Source organism: Lactuca sativa, chromosome 9, assembly GCF_002870075.4.
Source record: "Lactuca sativa cultivar Salinas chromosome 9, Lsat_Salinas_v11, whole genome shotgun sequence".
Taxonomy (NCBI): Eukaryota; Viridiplantae; Streptophyta; class Magnoliopsida; order Asterales; family Asteraceae; genus Lactuca; species Lactuca sativa.
In genome coordinates, this window is record NC_056631.2 from 35,863,527 (window position 1) to 35,889,577 (window position 26,051).

The 26,051-nt window shown below is 33.8% G+C and overlaps 1 pseudogene; it reads right to left on the reverse strand.

Moving 5' to 3' along the window:
• Positions 1 to 572: 572 nt before the first annotated feature.
• LOC111911170 (dolichyl-diphosphooligosaccharide--protein glycosyltransferase subunit STT3A-like) lies at positions 573 to 5,403 on the reverse strand (annotated as a pseudogene).
• Positions 5,404 to 26,051: the final 20,648 nt, after the last annotated feature.

A 26,051-nucleotide genomic window follows, 5' to 3' on the forward strand; every position in this document is an offset into this window, starting at 1 on the left:
ATTCAGGGGAGGATTTACTATCAAGGAAAATGTCGAGGGTAAATTGTTCACATTGGTTTGAGTCATCTGCAATCTCTTTGAATTTAAAAGTATGACTTCGTCTTGAAGCTGCATAAAATAAATATCAATGAATACAAGCTCATAAGTCATAATCACATCTATTATTGTGTGTACATTAAGCTAACACTGATTGCTAAAAGAATAAAGGTTTTGATTAAGAATGTAGCCATATCAAATACCTTCAAGCGCTCAGAAAGATCTTTGAAACCCTTAACAAGTTGGGGCCAAAGGCGTTCACGGTTGGAACTTTCCATATCTTCTAGCTTTCCCATTGCATCTGCCCACATTATATTGTATTCAGATCAACATTCACTACTAGAAAACATGAAATAAAGTACGGTTCTTTAACCGTACTCTATCTCTCTCCATACCACATATGGTACCACATATAATACAGTTATTCAGAACCGTATTATATTCTATCCCACATATAATACACCCATTTAGAACCGTATTATATGTATATATAATTAAACCAATGGAAGTACACATTGTTAACAAAGGCATCCATTTCATTGATGAGGCAGATGAAAAATATATTCAAAAGCAGGAATAAAATGATTCAATTTGAAATGCTTTTTTCCTATTACAGTTTTCCTAACTCTATCATATCCTCTACCACCATCAGTCTCCACAAATCCACATAAATAAATAAAATAAAATCAGACTTACTTATATTGTTAAACAAAACAAGAAAAAGCAGTCGATTACTGATTACCTGAAATATGATAGTTTGTACATAAGGGGGTGTAGCATGGTTGGAGTCGCCTGTGAACCAATTTGGTATTAACCTGATAAGAAATAACAATGAAATAGAAGTAATTTATTAGAATAGATAAACAAAAATGAAATAGAAGAAATAACAATGAAATAGAAGTAATTTATTTTCCATTTTTTAAAACTACAATGCTCTAATTAGAAACTATTTGAAAGTACAATGCTATAACTAATTAAAAAAAATGAAAGTACATTACTTGAAGTACCTAAACATACAAGATAATCAGGCTCCTTCATATGTGGGAAGATGCCTCCTCCTATACACACCCATTCATAGGAACTTTTTTATATCATCACCAGAGTATCCCACGACATCTGACAATGATGAAAACTTCAAATAATTAATTTCTTATTTTCAATTGTTTATTATTATTTAAAAATAAAAAATAAAACTAGACATCCAAACAGTTGAAAAATTCTCAAGCAGCTTTTTCGGGTGATGACATGGTAGTACCAACAGTAGCAATGTGTGTTGTTCCATGTTGTATTATCAACTATAACTGTCTTGCTAGCCATTGCTATTGTTTGGTAACATCAAGTGTGTGTGTGTGTGTGTGTGAATGAGTACATTAAGTCCTAAGTCCTAAGCATGGTTAAGACCTTATATAAATGTTGATTGAATACAGTGAGTTACTTACTTTATCATCTACTTCAGTGTTATGGCTTAACCATGCGTAAGCCTCTCTGAAACCATCAAAAACATGAAGACCTTCAGGTGGATGAGAAGTGAGCACAATTTAAAGAGCTGAATATGCTTCTGTTGCATCCTGCACACTATGAACCTAAACAAAGGGTAAAATTATCCTTTACTTTGTCATTCAGACGGTTCATTAGGTGCAAATAAGAAAAAGTCCTTGTACATACGACAGACACCATTCATCACTTAATGGAAAAGAAAGAAACAAACCCTAATCTGGTAAGCTATGCATGGGTGTTTCTTTTTTACTTGATTAAAAAAAATCTACTTTAATGGAAGAAAGTATGGTTACCACATAGAAGGCACCCATCAACACAAATAAGAAAAGAGCAAAAATCGATGTGTCAACATGTAAGACTAAGGGCCACTTTTCAGTCTTCTTCTTGGAAGTCTCTTCCGCAACCACCTCTTTTTTTGGTTTTCTTGGAAGGTCTTTTCTTCAACAAATCTTCTTTTTTTGTCACTATTTTCCATGGAAACATTACTAGCAGATACTCCATCCCCAACCTTAGTGGTCAAAGTCAACAAAAAAGTCAATAAAATAATTTTGAGGACTAAAGATGTGTGTGTGTGTGATTGCAAATACTTACTTCATTTTGGGTATTTTCAAATAAACTAAAAACATAGAATTTATTTGATCTTGCGAAAACATCAAAGGCTTCAGAAAGAGCAATTTCGGATAATATGCATGCAGTTAGAGCAAGCACAAGCATTAGTTGTACCTGTCATATCGTTAGACAAAAAAGTTTAAGTTGACAGGAAATTAAGCATATGAAAAAAAGGTAAAAATGTGAAATGAGTAGAATCCTTACCATGGCACTACAAAAGTATACAAGCATTACTATATAAAGGATCAGAAAGGAACTTGCATCAAATAGAGGTGAAAAGCATGCCTGCAACATCATGACCAATAACAAAGTCTAAAACTAAAATAGGTAAGAGGAACAAAAGAGACTCAGGTTCTATTTGGTTGGATGGAATAGAATGGAATAAGCAAGATAATGGAATGAGTCGGTGAAGGAATGGAAATAGTTTTCGTTCAATTTTTTAATATTATCTGTAAATACGATATATAACTTTAACTCCAGTTGCTACATTGTTAATTATAATTAATCAGATTTATATGAAACCTTAGAGTAAAGGATGAAGGAATCACTTCATCAGCTAAGTGCTTATTCAAGAACAGACATGCCCATAAGTGTTCAGCACTCCCATGTAACATTCCCTCTCCCCAATGTTCCTTTACTTCAATATGTTCCAAAATTAGGCAAAATCAATGTTATATAAATGAGCATTATGCTTATTAAGCAAGAAAATCAATATAAATTACTATATTACCTCTTTGAATCGGGTCAAATAGTATTCAATCATCTGTGTTGTGTATTTTCTTGGTACTTTGACACAACAGCACCAAGAGCACAAGCTCCAGCACTTCCACGTAAAAAGGTTACATCCCTATCATTATCGATTTCAACAATATGTTAAATATGGATTTATATATCAAGATAATGAGATTGGAGTACTGTAGAGGGTACCTAAAGCTTGCAGAAGCAGAATCACAAGCTTCAATAATGCAAGTAGAGGTGTTCAGATCATTCTTGTTGCCAGTCACTGGAAAAAATTTCAAGAGTAAGAAAGCGATCCCCGGAGTACCATCACAAAGAGTAGAGTCGACGAGTATTCTTCTTTCAATGGTTTGCCATGTGTTCACCACAACCTGTTAAACATTTCCACAAACACGTTGTAGGCATGCACACAAATGCAGAAAACCAAGAATCACGCAGTTCCCCCAAAAGATTCAGTATCTATAACCACATGTGTGTGTGAGAGAGAGAGAGAGATGGTACCGTGTGCTTGAGATATGTGGCAACTCTTCTGAATTTTCTACAGATCTGTAAGGAGGGTCAAGGGAAATCAAATTCAGGAATCAAGAACTTGGATTCCATAAATACGAAATCCTAATTGGAAATCAGGCATTCGTTTTTCAACGAGTATTAGACTTTCAGTCAATCACACGTTTGAGTAATAGATTTTTAGCAAATCGCAGGCTTTTAGCGGTTGAGCGAGTCTCAGTTTGGTTTCGGTGATAGGCTGCTGGCGACTGACATTTAGAAATCTCAATCTAAAATTAAAATCAGATGGAAGAAATCAGAAATCATAAAATCAGCTGGGAAGAAATCTGTGAAAAGAGTTGAAGTCGTTTGAAATACCAATGTTAATTCTTAGAAACCTCAATCGAGAAGAAAACGAAGAGCTGCTTCCTTTTTTGGCATTGAACTGTAGTAGGTAAATCTGATGAGAAGCAATTATTTGAGATATTGATGCTAACCTTCACTTCCTTTTTCGATCCTTCTGCACTATACAGGGCAATATGGCCATTCTCGTCATGTAAGCACAAAACCATTCTATTTTTATGAGAAGCGAAGGAATGGAGAGGGAACGAGGCCTGAATCCTTTCACCACTGGTCGATCACAACAAAAAACCCTTGTACTGGGTTGAGAGAAAATGAGAGAAATGGAAGATTAGAATAAAATAAAACTCTAGCACGTCCTAGAGAGAATGGAGGTGGCGATGCCTTAGGGTTTGTAGAAAGAAGGAAGATCTAGAGGAAAAAGTGAAGAAGCGGGCATTTCAAAATTTTAGAATTTTATAGGATTTCATTTTCCGCCTTTAAAAATGCGGGTTTGATAAAAAAAAATATAAAACGTCATTTCTAGACGACACGCATTTAAAACAAGTGCCCTCTGTGTTTGTATTTTTCTATGCGTTTGACATTAATTTAAAGGCATGCAAAAATATGTGTCCACTATCCTTCAAATTTTGGAAGGCTGACATTATTTTTAAGGTCATACAAAAATGGGTATCGTAAATCAGCGAGTGTCATTGTTTGCGCGTCATTAAAGGGTATTTTTCTTGTAGTGGAATGATGTTTTGCTCAAAACTCATCAATAATCACATGTGATTAAATGTATTTAATCACATTTGATTAAAGTGGATAAATAACAACTATTGAATTGAGAACGCAAAGATGAATCTTTTCCATATAAATCATATGTAATTAGATACATATAATCACATGTGATTATATGTATCCAATCATATATGATTGATGTGGAGTATATTTGTCGTGTTTTTTATTTAGTAGGTGGTCTCATTAATTTAATCACATGTGATTATGTGTATTTAATCACATATGATTTATGTGGAAAAGATTTAATTTTGCGTTCTTGATTCAATAGTTGTTCCCTTGTATATAATCACATGTGATTATACTTTTATAATCACATATGATTTATATGGACACGATTCGTTCTCGCACTTTCAATTCAATAATTTTCTTATGTATTTAATAACATGTGATTATACGTATTTAATAAAGTCTGATTAATAAGGACAAAGAACAACTATTTATTTGAGAACGCGAAAATGAATCTTGTGCACAAAAATCACATGTGATTAAATACACAAGAACGACTATTGAATCGAGTAGGTGATAACGAATGTTGTCTATTTAATTCAAATGTGATTATATACATATAATCACATGTGATTATATGATCTAATCACATATGATTTATGTTGACAAATTTCATTTTTGCGCTCTCGATTCAATAATGATGTTCTTGTGTTTAATCACATGTGATTATATGTATCCAATCACATATGATTTATTTAGACCAAATTTGTAATTTACACTTCAACCAGACAACACTAGAAAAAAAAACATTAAACTTGGACTAACCTTGTTAGATGCAGATGAATCTCCTACATCTCCTATATTGTCATCATTCATGTTAGCTCTAGAAACGACAACATTTGTTAAACAAGAAGAAACGTTATGGTTATGATTACCATCTACATGTGCCATATTTGGGGTTTGCCCAGACTTCTAAAGTTGAAGAATTGAGTAAGCTTCTTTGATTGATAGTAAAATACTTCTATTTAGAACTTATGTTCTCTTTTCCTTGTCTTTAATGGAATCAAGACACTTGTAACTACTATCAAAAAGCTCATTTAGTGACACTTCATCTACATGTTTTCCAAATTCACAAATATCATGTTTCGAACTATATACCTTCGACCAAAAATCAAATAACATTTCAACGATATAAAAACCATCGAAAACGGACGCCAGATGTAAGAGTTATGCATTTTATACGGGCTTTAATAGGCTAAGCCTGTGTAAATAAAATAAATTCAAATTAGCCGATGGAGTCTAAAGTAAAGTTGTAGATCTCGTTAAGAGCTTTCAGTGGATACAAAGAAAGTAAAAAATGGAGCTCGTATGAAGGAGTTACGTAATTTTGAAAATCTAAAAAACATCACACGTGTCACGCGTAGCATGCGCGCGAAGTTAGCCGCGTAGCCCCACCTAGAACGTGCCACGTATCGGCAGCCCAGTGGATCGACATCACCCTTATGTGCGACACAACACCTGTTGCACGGAACACAAGACTCCAAACTCACATATACATACCAGCTAATTCTTTCACTCCAACCCACAACCTCCAGCTGATATCTCTCTGAAAAATTCGATATTTAGCCCATTCTTCTTCATTCTAGCCTGCGGCGAAGCCCGGTGACACCCTCGAGTGCTCATTTTGCCATAATCTTTGTGTAGGAAGGACCTAAGTTAGTATTATGCCCGTTTAGATCTTGATTCTCGTCTACTGTACTCTATAAGTGAGCTACACTTACTCTACCCCTATGTAATTTATAATTATAATTGTAATTCGTTAATAGGATCTTATAATTAAGATTTATCAATGATTCCAAGTTGTTGTGTTGATTGTTGGATTTCAGAAAGACTACATGTCGAAATGATCCTGCCTCCCACTGTCCTTCCTAGTTGATCCTTACTTGTTTGATCTTGAATTAGACTTTCGAATTATTAAGGAATCTAAACTCTTAAGATAATAGTTCCACGTAGTATGAAACTAGACTAAGACGTAGCGTTATGTACATCTAGGTATTTCGAAAAGGTGTAAGACGAAGCTCTGCCCGATTCACCAATCACCAGACACTCTGTCAAGTAAGTGCGTAGTTATTTATCAAGAACCTAATCTAAACTTAAAAATATCTATATAACAAATGTTGCTTGTATTATTTGTGTTATATGCTATTTGTAAAGATAAGATAGTAACCTTTGGATTAGGAATTGTTGTAGAAATCAATTGCCTTTAGATATAGGTCTTGCCTTAGATTAGGAATAAGACTTATAAAGGATTGTTTAGTGTCGAATAGGCTTGAAATCAATTAGGTATCATAGTTGGGTTAGAGTTGATGGGTTTTGGTCATAAGACATCCTATGTGCTCATACAAACCCTAAAGCTCGGATCTAGGTTTCTCTATTGTACATACTTTGAATCCAAGACTTGAACCCTAATTCTAGCATATGGAAATCAGAATTCACATGTAAATAGGTTTAAGAACATACCTTGATTGTTATGTAGCAATAGCAATCCAATTCCTCCTTGAATTGACCTTGGAAAGCAAAGAGTCACAAGTGTCACTCCTCTAATGGCTTACAAACACCATAAGCAAGTGGAGAAAGTATATAGAGAGAGGAGGGAGGTTAGAATTCGTATTTGGGACTTCTTGGGAAGGGATACACGAATTCCTAACCCTAGGGGTGTTTATATAGGTGTAGAGATAGGGTTTCAGTCATTATCCTTATCTAGTTGATTATCCATTAAGCAACCAATAAGATAATCCTTGAATCCTTATCATACTCAAATTCTAAGGCTTTCCAACCTTAAATTCGTTCACCATACTTATAAGATAATCCTTACCTTATTTTGTAACTATCACATAATTACAATTCAGCCCCTCAAGTTTAATTAATTACACTTGATCACAAAATTAATTCTCAATTAATTATTGACCAATATTAATTAAACAAATATGATTTCTCCTTTAATATATTATTCTTATAACATATTAATAAATCATATTATCCTCTCTTTCTATTTATTTCTCCAATCAAGTTGCTTTGGTGAAGGCAACCCAAAAGGACCATGCACCATCGGGTCAAGTACATACCAAAATAGTTATGGACTTAGACACTAATCCAACAGTCTCCCACTTGGATAAGTCTAACAACTATTCTGCGTATGACTTCGGATCCCGATCTGCAATCGTAGCTTTCCAAAGCTGATGTCAACTCTGATCATATCAAATACGCGTGTCCTTAGATAAGGGATCATATATTCCTCCATTCTAGATATCATATGAGATATGATTTCAAATCATTCTCTTTGTACTATATCTCGATTTTCGATTTATGACGACTGACTAATTGAACAAATCAAATTAGCCCTAGCCCGGCCGAGCATTTACGTTTGTCATCACTAAACCATCGAGGGGCCCAAAGATATCGCTTTTATTCTACTTTGGATAAAAGGAACGGATAAACTTTGATACAATGCTCGCTTGTACTCACGCACCGAATCACACACAACAATATGTTTTATAACACCAAGTTACTGGTGCGTTTACATATTATCAATGTGCAACCGATTCGCAAGATACAACTCACACATCTCGGTTTCAAGAATATATGATGTTATCATCTCACCAATCACTCGTGATACAATCCATGGAGTGATCCAAGTGAGCGTGGGTCTAATCCAATGCTCAAATCACATTCATAAGCACTCATGAACGTTGCAGCAAACATTTGCTTATAACTAATACTCTTTTAGACAATCCACACACCAATTCACGACAGTCTTCATTCATACCTACTTCCAACATATAAACGACTGTGGCCCGTTTGAATAATTCGATTATTCTTAATAAACTCAATTATTCTGGAAGTCAAAACATGCAAATGTGAAACACAAGAATAATACTAATCCCATATGGCCTCAACCCTTTGAGCATAAATAAAACTCCTTTTATTTATCACCATATCGATTACTCATTATTTGTCGTTTCGGGTAATCAACTTCTTACTTGAATTACACACTTATCACATGCTCCTAGCATGCACACAATGTTTACCTATGGTTCTTACTTTGTGAAATAGATCACATTGAACACATTTCCAATCATTCTCATTTCACAACTCCAAATCCTTTTCATAAGTGAAAGAATATCAAATTCTTGCTACTTATAGAATATGCTAGATTCTAACATTCTATGCAACTATCCTTTCGTAATGTCACTGCACCAAAGTCACAAAGACATTGCCAATGATATTACAAAGTCTTCTATCGGAGATTGTTACAAGACAATTCCATAGACGTGATGTCTCTCAAAGTACATTCTTTGACCATCCTTTTGCATAGAAGTTTCTAATCTAGTCATAGATTTCTCAATATTCAATTCCCAATATGGACACACTTCCATATGTTCCATATGACAACTCATTCTTAATAGAATCTTATTTATTCGTAATGATGTCAATACGGTCCATCCAATATGGAAACATTTCCATATTTTCCAATACTATACTTCCAACTACTCACAAGCGACCAATCCTCGTCGAACTTTGGATTGTCCTTTGATAGTTGTTTAATTGTTTTAGTCAAAACCAATTCTTGTCCTTTTTCCCTCTAAATGCGCTATACATTTGGAAAATTTTAGAATGGTCAAACATTAAAGCATTTGCAATCGATCCTATACCCGAAGCGTATGGGACACGACGCATAATGTTTTATTTGCTATGTTCTCAAAATTCGAATTGTGAAGAGGGATGCCGTAATCATAATCGAAATTTTAAGAACACACTATGTACCTTTGACTAAATTTATTAACATTTCTCAACCTAATCCTTTAGATTTGAAATGAAGCATAATATTCTCTCCCTTAATTATAGCAAAACAACCTTTCAACTCTTACAACTTTGCAAAGTATGACTCTTGTTTTCTATAATTAATATTGCTAACCTTGCAATACTTTCCTTAATAATCATACAATCATAACATTTATGCTCCCACTATCTTGATGATTATTATAACACTTATGCTCCCACTAGCTTCGACATGTATTCTTAAACATCTTAACTTCCAGAAAGATAATACCTATTGAATTTCTTGAGTCCATGTTTCTAATACATAGTGCTTTGATAATCTTTTATCAATGCTTCTTGAACTTATACACATTTGCCTTCGATAGTCCATATGTGTGTCTAAACAATTAAGACTAATTGCCAAACCTCACAATTCAAATTATGGAAAGGGATGCCGTAACCATAATTGAATTCGAGAATGCAATTTTACAATCACTATCTTCTTAAAATCTTTCTTAGTGAAAGCATTTTCTCACAATCATTTTCATGAAGGAGGAAATCTTATGACACTTAGATTTAAATAGTGTATAAACGTTCCTATCCATGTGAATTTGTCAAAACCAACGTTAACGACAAATTCAAACTCATATGGATCGAACTTTCTTAATCTTGATTTCTTGCCTCATGGTAGCACAGCTGCCCACCACGTCTTCCAAGTAGTTAAGCATCTCACCCTTTCTTATCAATGTACCTTTCATTGATTAAGGTGCCTTGCCTTTTATGCATTCAAGATGAGAACTCATAGAACTCATATGCATAATTAACTCAATTGGAACAGCACATAATCAAAATAATGTCAATACGATAGGTTGTCAACCTCAACTCGTGTGCTAGTGATGATTGGTAAGGTTTATTTGATTTGTTCTTGAAACCTTTCAAGACCATTAAGACTCCCACTGACTCCTTGACATATACGATTCTCTTGTCAAAACATTTCTTGACAAACAAATATTCGAGAGTTAGTGTAGCTTTTATCAAAACTCTTCATAAATTGGTCCTAGTTGGTCTTTGTCTTATCCAAGACATCACAACTTTCCACATTTGATGAATGTTTCAAACCTTCTTAAGACTTTTCACTCATTGTCACAATCTTAACTTTAAGATTTATCATTGGAACGAAGTATGATTGACTTCTTGATTTAACCATTTCTTCAATTCTTGATTCCTTTTCTTAGACATACAATTGTACTAAGACTCACTTAGAGGATCAATTGAGATATGGTTCTTAATCACTAAGACATATCATAAAGCATAAAAGCTACTCTCCCTTCTTCTTAGAATGGAGAAACTTTTATCTTTCTGCCTACTTGATTCTTCTTATTCGTTCTGCTATTGATCTAAAACCTTTAATCAATTCAGAATTACACTTAGTCTTGTAGGTATAATCATATTTACTAAACCTTTTAGTAAATCATGTCGAATATCTTTGTTACTCTTATGGTGGTCTTGATCAACACGCAACTTTGTGTATTCGATCTCCTAGTCCTTCACATGACACTTTGTCAACGAATTGGTCTAATTTCCAAATATGAATTTCTCATTCATCATGCAACCAAGTTGTCTGATTCCAAATTTCTATCCAATTGAAACTTTGGGCGATGAGAAACTCTCCCTATTTGGTAAATTCTTGACATTTCCATAAATAACATAACTAAGAATCATATCCATTCGTTGTAGAAATATTCGAACATCAATTTTCATAACGATTTCATTGTAAGGAAATAAACAAATAAATAAATAAGTCAAACAAAATTTATTTTATTTATAAAAGCAGCGGAAAAAATTTGTCCTTACAATGCAGAATCCATTGAAAACTATGTACAAAAGAAAATTTCTAACAACTCTATCTTTCTAAGCTCAAAATCTAATCTTCAAGTCCATGCGATCGAGATCCATCTCTTGTGATTAGATTCATCTTGCTCTCTTATCAAGCTTCCTTTCTTTTCACCGACCCTACAAAACACTCAAATGTAATCTTATTACATCATGTATCAAGAATCAATGAGTAGGAACTTAATGGAGTTAGATAGTGGATTTTTACCTAAAGCACAGTCATACCTTTGACTCTCCCATCTCTTAGATCTCTTAGGTAATTAGGGCAACTTCGTCTCCAATGCCCCTTCTCTTGGCAATAAGAGCAAATTGACTCTTTTGGAATAACACATGGAACTACTTCAGACATCGCCTTTCTCTTATGATCAAACTTTTCGGTCATTGCATGTCTTTCATTGCCATTGTCTATATCCATAGAGGTCTTGAAGGCAGATTCACCAATCAACTTTGCTTTTCTATTGCGCCAAACCATTGCTGATTCGGCAACAATAAGCATATAGGTGAGATCTATAAGGGTCACGTTGTGGTTCGTCATATAGTACTCTCTTACGAACTCACTATATGAGTTGGGAAGTGACTGAAGAACCCAATCAACAACTATTTCCTCACAGACAACGGATCCCAAAATTCTTAGTCTATCAATGCGTGACTTCATCCCTAGGACGTGTGCACACACCGACTTTCCTTCTTTATGTTTACTTGCCAAAAGGGCTTGAGTGATATTGAACCTTTCAATTTTACAATCTTGTGGGTTAGGGAGGAGGAGGAGGAAGTGAAGCATGATTTCTTGATCCTCGATCGAATCGTGGAATATCATCTTCATGTGGAATGCTTGTTCCACGGGATTTGGGAATACCATAGTTGTCAAACTTTGACATCTACAAAACGGGAGAAAACGAATTCAAGTTAGTTGATTAATTGAGTCCTTAGTAAGTCACCCAAATGAAATACTAAGGCTAGGACCCAACACAATATTCTACAACTCGGGAGAGGGATGCCGTAACCCTAATTGCAGAACATTTGAAGGTAAGTGAATGACGATTCACTAATTTCCACCATGAAAAACGAAAAAGAAATTTAAGTTTTAAATCTATGAAAACTCCTAGATCCTTTGAGATACATTGAACTTTCAATGGCATGTTTATATCTCGATATGCCCCTCTTGTTTGTGACTGGGATGCCGAGGATCACAAAGCGGGTGTGAATAACCATGCAAACTACATGGTGCCCTCACATGTTACAGTCGCCTATTCGATGTGCCGGTAAACCACACACGCTCCACCGAACTATGACAAACATTGAGTCACCCTTTGCTACCTTTGCTTAGACCCATTTAGTGTGCCGGTTAACCACACACGCTCCACTAACGTCTTCGCAAGGGCACAAAGTGTAATTTCATGGAATTGCATCAATTCACTTTTGCCTAAGTAACTAAGATTGGGAATTTTATGAAAACATTTAGTTACTTTAGTAATTCATTATACTTATAATGGAAGGTTTCGTCCTATCCTACCCGTTCGGCTAACGACCCTCCACTAGTCAAGAGTGCGGTGGGTAAGAGTGGATACCCATTCAATCGCCATTTTATAGGCAATTTCCTTAAACACCCCTTATAGACCAGCTTCGTGAATGAGGCCTACTAACGGTAAGACTGACTTTTACTCATACATATTTATAATGTTAGACTTTTAATGTTATATATATAGTATAGGGTGTATTTTACACTTTTAAAATATTAGGTGGTTCAATTTAACAATTATACTTTTAATTTACTTAAATTGTAAACCTAAACTTTTATGGATTTATTAAACCTCTTTAATTAAACACCTTAATTAGTTAATAAAACCATAAGGGTGTGATTTGAACATTTTCAAAACTATACTTGAGTTTTAGAATTTAACATTTCTAATTAAACTTTTAATCAACCTTTAAATTCCAAAACTTGAGGGCAAGTTTTGAAACATTTCAAACCATAAGGGTTTAGAATTTAAATATGCATCAAAATTAAACTATTTAAATCAAAATTTAAATTCCAAAACTTGAGGGCAAGTTTTGAAATCTTTTTCAAAACATTAGGGTTTCAACTATTTAAATTTCAAAACAACAAAACTTTTGGGGTTCAAATTTAAACTATAAAACCTAAAGGGCCAAATATGAAACTTTTCACAACAACAAGGATCAAATAACAAATAATTCAAATTAACATTTAATCACATAATTATCCATATTTGATGATTTCTTGCAAAACAATTTATCAAATTACTCAAAATAATTAATCAATTATCTTATAAGGAAACAATTATCTTATTAATTGATAAATATCTTCAATTAGATCAAAATATAGTCAAATATATCATATAATCGGATTAATATTGATCTAACATGATAAGGTAATTATCCATAAGCAAAAACAGCAAGAAATCCCGAAGTACCCTCCTTCTGACGAGTTGACTCGTCGAGTCAGCCTTGGACTCGTCGAGTCACCTTGGACTCGGCGAGTTCAGCCATGGACTCGGCGAGTCCAGCCTCCAGAATGCAAAAAATCGAATTTTTCAGTTACAACAAGCATCAATACAATAGAAACCAATCAAGGCTCTGATACCACTGATGGGTTTTGGTCATAAGACATCCTATGTGCTCATACAAACCCTAAAGCTCGGATCTAGGTTTCTCTATTGTACATACTTTGAATCCAAGACTTGAACCCTAATTCTAGCATATGGAAATCAGAATTCACATGTAAATAGGTTTAAGAACATACCTTGATTGTTATGTAGCAATAGCAATCCAATTCCTCCTTGAATTGACCTTGGAAAGCAAAGAGTCACAAGTGTCACTCCTCTAATGGCTTACAAACACCATAAGCAAGTGGAGAAAGTATATAGAGAGAGGAGGGAGGTTAGAATTCGTATTTGGGACTTCTTGGGAAGGGATACACGAATTCCTAACCCTAGGGGTGTTTATATAGGTGTAGAGATAGGGTTTCAGTCATTATCCTTATCTAGTTGATTATCCATTAAGCAACCAATAAGATAATCCTTGAATCCTTATCATACTCAAATTCTAAGGCTTTCCAACCTTAAATTCGTTCACCATACTTATAAGATAATCCTTACCTTATTTTGTAACTATCACATAATTACAATTCAGCCCCTCAAGTTTAATTAATTACACTTGATCACAAAATTAATTCTCAATTAATTATTGACCAATATTAATTAAACAAATATGATTTCTCCTTTAATATATTATTCTTATAACATATTAATAAATCATATTATCCTCTCTTTCTATTTATTTCTCCAATCAAGTTGCTTTGGTGAAGGCAACCCAAAAGGACCATGCACCATCGGGTCAAGTACATACCAAAATAGTTATGGACTTAGACACTAATCCAACAAGAGTGTGGGACCGAATCAGAGTGTAATCATCCCCGTCTTGGGATGACCAGAAATGATGGGTCCCGATTAGACAATTGGACGGTATGTCTGGGTCATCGACCAAAGTAGATGACCAACACTTGGCTATTCTAGGCGGTCTTGTATATTACATTGCTAGCATGGCTTTATAACCGGTGGACGTAGATGAAATGGAAAGTTATATTCATCAAAATCTCTAAACATTGGTTGCCTTATACGACTTACACTAGTCAAGGACTCCCCTAGCATGTGTAGTCAAACAGTTGCTTAGACAGTTCATCCAGTAAGGTGATTCTTATAGATGATTGTCAAATTAGGATCTATGAGGATTGGGTAGATGGTCTTAGGACAAGTTATATATTTACACTTGATATATGTCTTGCAGGAATGATATGTTATCATTAAAATTTTATGGGCTTGAAAACCCTACATATCTCACCAGGATTCCCAAACCCGACTCCCTCAGTTTATTGCATCATAGGTAGTGGAGTCAAAGTTGAAATTTCCTAGATAGGATGTTGAGTGAAATAAAGGATAGGCTTGCATTAGTTATTTAAGGACCTTTCGATTTACGTTGTAATGTATGTTCGAATATAAATGAATGACATCCTGAAGGTGTTAATAAAATAACTTTCGTTATTTCAAAAATGTTTATTTAACTAGGAACTTCCACATTTCAATACTTAAAAGCGTAAGGAAAATTTTTTAATTGGTTCTGAAAAATGAGGATGTCACAATCATGATATTATGATAAATTACACAAGATCTTTATAGGTATCATAATACACTAAAAATCCTATAAATCCGAAACCATGAAAGAAAAAAAAAAGAAAAAAAAAAAAAGAAGAAAAGCATAATGCAAAAGTTTTGATATATGACAAGTATGCTAGAAAATTTTGATATATGAAAAACTTTCGTTTTCCACTATGAACACATAAAAAAGGAGTTTATAAAGCAATTATATGCAACACTGTTCATATAACATGCATATTCTCTAAACTTCTTTTCAGTATATTTTTATTTATTATTATTTAATTGATATACTCTTTTTTTTTATTACTATGTGGTCACCTATGTGCTCAAGGGTGTTCGTTTAGACTTTGTGATGATTGATTTTGACTTTCCCACGGAGATCCTCACAAATGATAACTTGATCGTAGCAATTTCACCTCCCAACAATAAGTTGACAATATGAATTCCACCTCAAATAGGGCGTTTAAATCCTTTTTAAAGTAAGGGGTGCTCCTTTACTTAATTCTAGAAAAATGTTTGTTTTTATGTTCATTTATAGCAGTGTACTTTATAAAAATAAGTTTTTATGACATTTTAAGATGGTTTTCTGGAAAATATTTTATTTTATGCTCATTTATAGCAACATAATTTATAAAAATAAGTTTTTATGACATTTAAAGATGGATTCTGGAAAATGTTTGATTTTATGCTCATTTATAGCGGCATATTTTATAAAATAGTTTTTATGACATTTTAAGATGGTTTCTGGAAAAATGTTTGATTTTATGCTCATTTAGAGTAGTGTACTTTATAAAAAATAAATTTTTAAGACACTTTAAGATAGTTTCTGGAAAAATGTTTTATTTTATTCTCATTTATAGTAGCATACTTTATAAAAAATAGTTTTTTATGACATTTTAAGATGGTTTCTCGAAAAATGTTTTATTTTATGCTCATTAATAGCAGTGTACTTTATAAAAATTAGTTTTTATGGCTTTTAAAAATGGATTATGGAAAAATGATTGATTTTATACTAATTTATAGCAGCATGCTTTATAAATTAGTTTTTATGACATTTTAAGATGGTTTTTTGAAAAGTGTTTGATTTTATGATTGTTTATACCAGTGTATTTTATCAAAAAAAATATTTTTTATGACATTTTAAGACGGTTTCTAGAAAAATGTTTGCTTTTATGCTCATTTATAGCAGCGTACTTTATAAAAACTAGTTCTTATGAGATTTTAAGATGGTTTGTGGATACATCTTGTAACGACGTAAATTTTCAAACAAAATTTTCATTTATAAATCACATACTTTTCATAACGTATCATATGAAAATCTCGTTTATTCAATTTACAAAACACAACTCCATGTTTGCTTAATTACTAATCCAGGATCCTCAAAACATAACTCTTCTCTGGTGTGTACAATCAAGTCGGTGCCGTCCCGCGATCCTGAGAAACCTGAAACACATAACACATAACACGGTAAACACGAAACTTAGTGAGTTCCCCAAAATACCTAATACACATATTAGCCACTCAAGGCTATAACTCTGTAGGACCCTCCAGTCCGATGTGTCTCAGTGGGACCCTCCAGTCCCATGGCTCGTTGGACCCTCTGGTCCGGTCTGGGTGAGAACCCTCCGGTCTTACTACTCTTTGGACCCTCCGATCCGGTCTAAGTGAGGACCCTCCGGTCTCATAGTTCGTTGGACCCTCCGGTCCGGTCATAATGTAGCACAGTTCGTTGGACCCTCCAGTCCGGTCTAAATATCACATAATATAACACACATCACATATCACACATAAAATGCATAACTCAGGCAAACACATAAGACCCTCTTGTCACACATAATTAGCACTCTAGGTAAAGTATAGTGATAAGACTCACCTTGTATGATGAACAACTTCTAGCAATGTTGTCGCTATACTTCGTTCTCTAACTCTGTGCTAAAGCCCACAATTACCCCAATTAGGAACTAAGTCCAACTCCCACTCTTTAGGTCTAAATATAGCCCACTGACCAGCCCAATAATGACCTAAAACCCATTGGGCCCACCAAGGCCAAATTCTCAATCTAAATGGAAAGCCCAACACTAGGTAAATTTCCCCAGTCCACTAACGGTCCACTTTGCTAAAATGGGCCCACTCCCTCCAATGGGCCTCACCCCAAGCCCAAATATATCCTTGGCCCATAAATTCAGACTATTGATGGCCCAACAGCCCAAGGCATGGCCCAAAGCGTGGCCTAAATCACAAAATCCAACACAAACAAGTTACGCGGGGCGTACACCTATGTACGCTAAGCGTACCAACTCGATGGCGAGTACGCTGGGCGTACCTGCACGTACGCTCAGAGTAACCTTCCTGTTAAGCCCTTTTCCAATAAGTGCTTATTACTTCATTCCAAAGGCTACAGATTCAGATCCAAGACCTTATTATCCTCTTAATCCATAAAGTCATAATCTTGGTGACTTGCAGTCCACTAAATAAGCTCAAACTCAAAAGGTAACAACATACTTTCATATCAAGGGCTAGATATCAAGCATAAATATAAATGGGGCATCAAGATGGCAACTTTACTACATAAGGGATCCTTTTAGCTCTGAGGGTGGCAACCCTAAGCTCAAAAACGAGATTCCAACATAAAGGTCCAAACTTGGGACCAAAACAACTCCAAAACTTCACTACACAAGATCTATACATTCTTGAGTAAAGTTATGAACTTTGTACCTCATAAGAGCTCCAAATGATGACGGTATTCCAGATCTATGAGCTCCAAGCTTCCAAGTTCTTCCTTGCCAACTTCTTCTTTTGAAAACCCAAGCTTACACCACCAACATAACCCTCTTGAAGACCAAATCACTCAAGGTTGAAGATATGAGACGTTCCAGGGCTTCTCTGAGGTTAGGGAACAAACATGGAGGCCAAGGTTTGCTCTATAATGTTCTATAAATAGTGGCACACCCTAAATTTAGGGTTTCTGGACTCTGGACGTACATTGGGCGTACCTCCTGTACGCTAGGCGTACGCAAAGGAGCACCCACGACCATTTCCCTTATACGTTGGGCGTAACCCAACCTTACGTTGGGCGTAACCACGCGCTTCCATTTCACATGCATGGCCTTCAATGCCAACTTTTCTCCTTAAGGGACCATTTATGTCAAAAACCTCCAAGTGTCATATCTTCCTCACCTGATGTCCGTTTTCGGCAAACTTTATATCCATGAAAAGGTAATGAGAAGCTCTACGCTTCTATCAACTTTATATATCCTAGAGCCCACTCGAGCTCATATCCAAATTTATGAAAAGCCCAAACCAACACCTGCCGATACCCTTGGGACCTAAAGCACAACCCAAACCCTTTTCTCACACAATACACCCTATCCTTATCCAAGAAGGCCTAAACATTTCTCCTTAAAAATCTCGAAACCTTCTCATATTCAGATTACGGCCCATGAGCCTTAAATCACAAAACAATCTGGAACAGGATGTTACACATCTACACCCTATCATCAACTATCATATACGTAATTATATATACCCTTATTGTACAGAAAAGACTAAGAATCTACACATATATTTCTACAGGTCTCATTTTGTCTAATGGTTGGATCAGAAGTCTACTCATCATAAGTAAAGAAAACCGAAGTGTTGATGGAAAACTTCATAAGTGCTAATGGTTTACGTATCAAGGAAGACAAGGAGCTTTATAAGGGAGAAGTAAGAACAAACTATATTCACCTTAATATCTTCTTGATGTAGTTATTATGTTTAATTTTTGAAATATTTTTGGGAACAAATGGTTTAAGGTGACTACACTATCTCCTGGAGGAAACTGAAAGTGTGACCAATGGATATGGTAAAGCCATAAATCATGTAATTATTAGGTTAAGGGCGTGTTCGGCAAAACTAGCTGGTAGCGGGTAGCTTGTAGCTTGTAGCGTTTTGTTAAACGCTACATGAAGTAGCATTTGGATTTGGAGCGTTTTGATTAAATTAAACGCTAGAAGCTTGTAGTGCCAAACGAAGTTTTTTGTTTTAAACGGAGCGTTTTGTAAAACGCTGGAAACTAGAAGCTCTCAAATGCTCCAAAACGCTCCGTGCCGAACACACCCTAGAAGTGAAACTCATGGTATGTTTATGTTACTTATATACAAGAAAATCCAATGGAAAAACCATTATATTTAAATTTTACGACCAAAAAACCCTTGTTTTTCGTTTATATATTGAGCTGTTTATTTTTTTATCTTGAAAAAGATCTTGTTTTTTTTATCTTTTTACAAAAAGCCCTCAATTTTTTAGAAACCTTTTTTTTACTTCTGGTTTTAGGTAAGACACATGAAACGAAAAAAAAAATTTGTTTTGTCAAATCTAATTGAGTTTGATGACATGTATTTTTGCTTCTTTGTGCCTCGGGGGAAATGGAATGGAGTTCTTGTGTCTATATGTGTTCAAGTTCATTACGATTATTGATGTCATTTTCATTCGTATATTTTCCTCCAAATTACTTATGTTAAAATTTATGGATGTTGTGTAAAAGAATAATTGTTGTATTTTAAGGATAAAATGGTCCTTTTATTAATATCATTTACAAAGGGAATCTATTAAATTGTTGATGATTCATCAAAGTACCTAAAGTTTTACCACCTCATGACTCGAGATATGTTCAAACTGTTTTGGATTATGGCTTTGTAAAATAAACATGGTACACTTCTATTGGTTCGATTGAATATGAAAGTATGGTTTTCTTATGGTGTTATTAGATGTTAAATGAGGAAGGCTTCAACTCATCCTTAGGCTAATTCAAGTTACTTCTAATTTATATTTGCTCATATGGTTAATATTTGATTCCATTGATTATTTTACCCCTGACACATGTAGATTAATTTTATTAAATTTTACAGTTTTGTGGGCGCTATTTCTTTGTATTATTAAACTTTGCTACTTTTGTATGATGTACTCTCTTTCTAGCTCCCTATTATTGTTTTAATATTAAAAGTATTTGTCATTCAGAAAAAAAAAAATATCCAATGAGTGTTACCAGATGATAAGACTAATTAAGTTCATGGATTTTGGACTTTCTAAAAGACAGTGTGATTATACTCAAAAAGAGAATACATAAGAGATCATAAATACTACCCTTTTCCATTCAACAAAAAAATAACATCTCACACACTTCGTAACAAAAAACCTGTTTTGTAAACGTTCATATGCTCCTTGATTAACCTATAAAAGATCTACTACCATTTTATCTTGAAAATCTATTTACATAAATCCTGTTCAGACCCATCGAAACCTACGCCAATGACACGGTGGGTCTCCTTTTACATAAATGACTAAATGAACACAAATATTTATTAACCATATATTTATATTTTCATAAGCTTGCGGCAGATAATTTTTTTATTTGAAAAAAATAAATAACGGGATAGTATAAAAAATCGCATCACTATTTTTTTTATCTCTAGTTTTATAATGTATTTGCCAATTGCCGTAATATGGTCAAGTGATTGCAACATGCACATTTCTTGTTCATGCCAGAAAACCAAAATCCTATAGATTATAAATTCTTTTTACGTGAAGGCAATATCACGTTCAACAACTCCACTGATATCCCTCAATTTAATCAAAACGAATTCTCACCATTGGATTTTAGGATCGATTTGTATAATTATTGAGGTATCTAGTTACATGTCACAATAACGTTCTCTTAACGGCAGCACATGAGAACAACTTGAACAAGTGGACTTATGCCACTTGTATATTTAACGACTAAATTGTAGTTTTGCTTCTTTTGGTATACATATTTCTACATGTTTAGTCAAGACAAAATTGCACAAATTGTCCCTGTGGTTGATAAATTTATGTGATTTTTGTCCCAAACGAAACGTTGGTGCACCACTGGTCCAAAATTGGATATTTCTATCGTTTTTGGTCCCTATCTGCTTAAAAAAAATCATTATGCCCTTATAGTTTGTTTTTCCATTTTTTATGTATATTAATGTTTTTAATTAATTGAAAATACAAAAAAACACACACACACACACTCTCTCTCTCTCTCTCTCTCTCTCTCTCTCTCTCTCTCTCTCTCTCTCTCTCTCTCTCTCTCTCTCTCTCTCTCTCTCTCTCTCTCTCTCTCTCTCTCTCTCTCTCTCTCTCTCTCTCTCTCTCTCTCTCGTAACCATTCACCACTTCCATCTTCTTGAAATGGTGTTAAATAGATGGCATAACCCTCTAAAGCCTCACGAATCCACAGTCCAAATTTATCAGTTCTGAAACACCACCGTTTCACCACCCCTTACCCCACCATAGGACCACCTTGCAACACCCTCTATTGACTAAAATCACCACCAAATATTACCCAACCTTCACATTTACTGTTTACCTTTCTTCCTTCACTGCCAAGAACAAGCACCACCATGGAGTGGTGGTGTTGTTGATGTTGTAACCATCGAACACCACTAAAAACCACCACCGGTGGCTTTTGACCACCGTGAACCACACCAATAACCCACCACAAACTCCAACTAAAATCCCCTACAGTTAGATTAATCAAACACCACCCAAGCACCCTCAAACACCACTAGTCACCATCCACAGTTCCTCCAACCACCTCCTCCCACCAAGGTTGCCGGGAAAACGAGAAAGAAGGAAACTCGGGAACCCACTGCCACCATCCTCCACAACTGCTATTGTCAAAATTCTTTCCCTTTCATCTCCAATTCGTCACTTCTGTCAAGTAGAAGCAGGAACGAAGCAGCAAGAGACCGTCGGAGTAGCCTCATGCCGCACATCGCCACCAGCTACCGCTACAAATTTCTTAATCAAAATCCAAATCCAGATAAATCAGATCTAGTTGAGAGGATACGAAGACGATTTCAAGCATCCACGATTGAAATTCGCCTCCTAATTCGAGTGGTCGATGACGGCGACTTTAGGGTTCTTCAGTTGACGCTTTCACTTGATTTTGTGATTCCAGTTGTTTGAGCCTAAATTTGTTAATGGCATCAAGTTATCATAGTGGGCAATGAAACAAACCCTCATTCAACCTTCCTTCTTCAAAAAACAATTGTTTATTATCTCTTCAAAAATTTCAAACAATCTCTGCATAATGTCCCCTTAATCCTTACCAGAGAGAGGGAGAGGGAGAAGGGGAGGGATGGGGGTAGTAATTTCTTTTTCTTTTAGTTAAAATAATAATAAGTTAAATAAAATAAGTTAAAATGAAATATTTAAGGGCATATTGGTCATTTCAGGTGAGATATGGATCAAAACCACATCAAAATACCAACCATAGGGATTAAAATCACACAAAATATCTGAAATTGGACCAGTGGTGCACTAACGTTTCGTTTTTTACCAGAATCACTTAAATTTGCCAACCACATGGACCATTTTTACAATTTTGTCTACTTTTAATATTTTGATACTAATCTATACCCTATTTACCGAATAAAATATCTTTGGTTTTTTTTCTATTTTTTGTCTTTTTCTATTATACTAGATTATGACCCCGTGTAAAACGCGGGGAAACATATAAAAATGTACATTTAAATGTAAAAAGTTGGCACTACAAAAAATTAAAGTAACATAAACAGACTTAGCATTACTGCTAACATTTAAATATTTGAAAAAAAAACAAAGAAACACTTGAATATCTATAATAATTGAAGGGCCTCTTTGTAAACATAACTTTTTGTTTTATTAGTTGGACAACCTTCCTCGTAATATATGAGTACCTTCAATCCCTATTCATTTGTGATGCGAGAAACAAAAAATATATAACTGTAGTGAAGACAAGCTTATGCAAGTATAATCCAACATTTGATAATTATTGTCATTGACTTTTGTTAGTGGCCATAACAAAATAAACTACTATAGGGAATTGCTTCCGCTGAAAACAGAATGAGATTCTTTCATTAGACGGAGTTAAATTCATGCAAGGTATATAAGTAGTCTCCATAAAGATTCTATCATATATGATTCAGGCTTCAATGGCGTTTCTTCTAAACCTAACAATCTATAATCTAGTACAATTGCATAGTCCTTTCGTTTGGTCGATATTACAAAGTAATATGACTGGAACACCTATTTTTAGTGTAAGTTTATGGTTGGAAATTCTAGATGCCTTAAAATCATTCAACACAACTAAAGAGTAAATTGATTCCTTAAAAAAACCTAGTAACTCTGTATCACGTAAAGAATTTGAACTCATATGTTTTCCCTTCATCTTTCATCAATCTTAAAATTTAGTCATTGGTAGCATCAAATTCTTCATTTGTAGGGACCAAAATAGCTTTATCTTGAAAATATGATTGATCATCAAGATGATTTTCAAAGGATAGATAAATGATGGATACAATTGAATGAATATGGTCACCTATAGAGCGAACAACGTCTTCTGAAAATTCAATTTCAGCTTCACCATCATTAGGGCCGCCAATATTACCATCACCAATTTTAACAATCCACTCATCAAATGCTTTTGTCTCATCTAAATCTTAGTTATACAACCAAAATAAATCTCATGTTTACGGTTAAACGTAAAACTGTACATCACGTCGTAATTTGGACAAATATGATGCATGCACAGTATCCGAACAATTGCCTCTTTGTATTGCTAGAAGAATTTGTCTAAAGCCATCTCCATATAAAATGGTCTTGCCTCCAAACGATTCTTAAAGTTAAATACCTACAGCGCGATGATATCCTCTTTGTTGACCATATTTGATGTATAAACATCATTTTCGTTGAATTGTTCATCAGAATTCACTAATACTTTTGTACTACGCGATATCCCTCTAGACAATGTCACATAAAGTTGGCCATGCGTGAAACCGATTCTGGGAGATAAATACCTACATTTGGAATTGTTTCTCCGTAAGCTTTATTGATTGCCATCGCGAAACATAAATTGATTAGAAATTGTTTTCTTATCAGCTTGAATGGTAATGTACATGTCATCTTCATGCGGACATAGAGGAAACTTTGGACCAAATCTCTAGATAGTTTATTTTGACTATTAGTGATGTAATAATACCAAATAGTTTCTTTTGATGATAAGTTTCAGACGACTATTTAGGGGCTTAAGGTTTACAGGGAGGGTGTGTTGCAATAAATATTAGCAAATTAGTTAAAAAATGAGACTTATTTATTAATGCGATTTTTCATATGTTCTTAGTAGGAACATGCTATACTTTAAAGAACACGTAATATATTGTTCTTGTATCATCTTTTATTCATATATAAGTATACATTAATCCTAAAAGAAATAGTTATTTTGTCAAAATATCTGTTTAAAAACTAAAATAATATGTGAAATTTATTTTAAAACGGGTAGATGCTAACACTCTTTTTCGTAATATGATTTTCATATATGAAAAACATAAACCATGATTACTTTTATAATTTGAAAAATTAAAACATGATTACTTTTATATATCTGACAAAATTTTTGTATAACAAAACTTTAGAACATAATTAATCGTTTAAAGATAATAATGAAATATTGAAATAAAAAATCAAATAATTGGTTGCTATCTTATTTGTATTTTTATAAGGTGATAATCTCGTTATGTCTTATTTAAAAACTTATATTATAATATAACTTTTATATATATATATATATATATATATATATATATATATATATATATATATATATATATATACACACACACACATACAAAATAAATTAATATATTGTTATCATTGTACTTTTTTTTTTTTGCAAATTTCAATACTAAAGACAAATTTTCCCTAGAAAATTGTCATATTAAGGACCTACTAATTAACAATTAAATTTATATATTACATAAATGGTTCACATGTGAACAAAAGTACACAAATGGTCCATATTTGAAATGTTTTTTTTTACATAAATGGTTCATTACGCGAAAGAAAATGAAAATGTACTTTCCATTAATAAAATGTTTTCAAAAAAATCCTATTAATTAGCTCTAATGTAGAAAAAAATAAATTTTTTCTAGATTAGCCAAAAAGAATACGGAAAAGTCATTTTTTGAAACTACGATGCTATTAATGAACTTTTTTGCAAAGTTTAATGCTATTAATGATTTTTTTTTTCAGAAAACAATCGTTTAAATGAGCTTCAATATACAAAAAATATGACTTTCCATATCAACTAAAAATAATCCAAAAAAGTCATTTTTTAAGAGTATGATGCTATATATGAACCTTTTTTTTTCAAAGTTTAATATTATAAGCAATTTTTTTTTCCAAAAAAGGTCATAATATAAGGTTAAAAGAACATATTGTAAAATATTTATCGATCTACATGAGCAAGAATTAAACGTTTCCCTCAATACCCAATAAGGTATATAAATCATGCCTCCTTCTATAATGAATTCCAACGCACCACAATGTGGAATCCCCTCAGTCGCAATATTCCATAACTTAAACCACATCCGATAATCAATATGACGAGAAGCTGCAATAAAAAATAATAATTGTCACCATCTTATACAAATATTAGAGATTATTGGGGTATTGGATAGTGTAATAACTTGCAATTGAATATAATTTTCAAATAAAACTTAGTATGAGAAACTAACCAACTTGATCAAGGGTCAAAGAACGCATTATAACTAAAACATAAACAAAGAACTATTAGGGATGAAACATGAAACTTTAAGGAGAAACATACAAATTTAAACCGTGAAGGATAACAAAAATCGACAAACATATTTTTTAAGTAATTTAAACCAATAT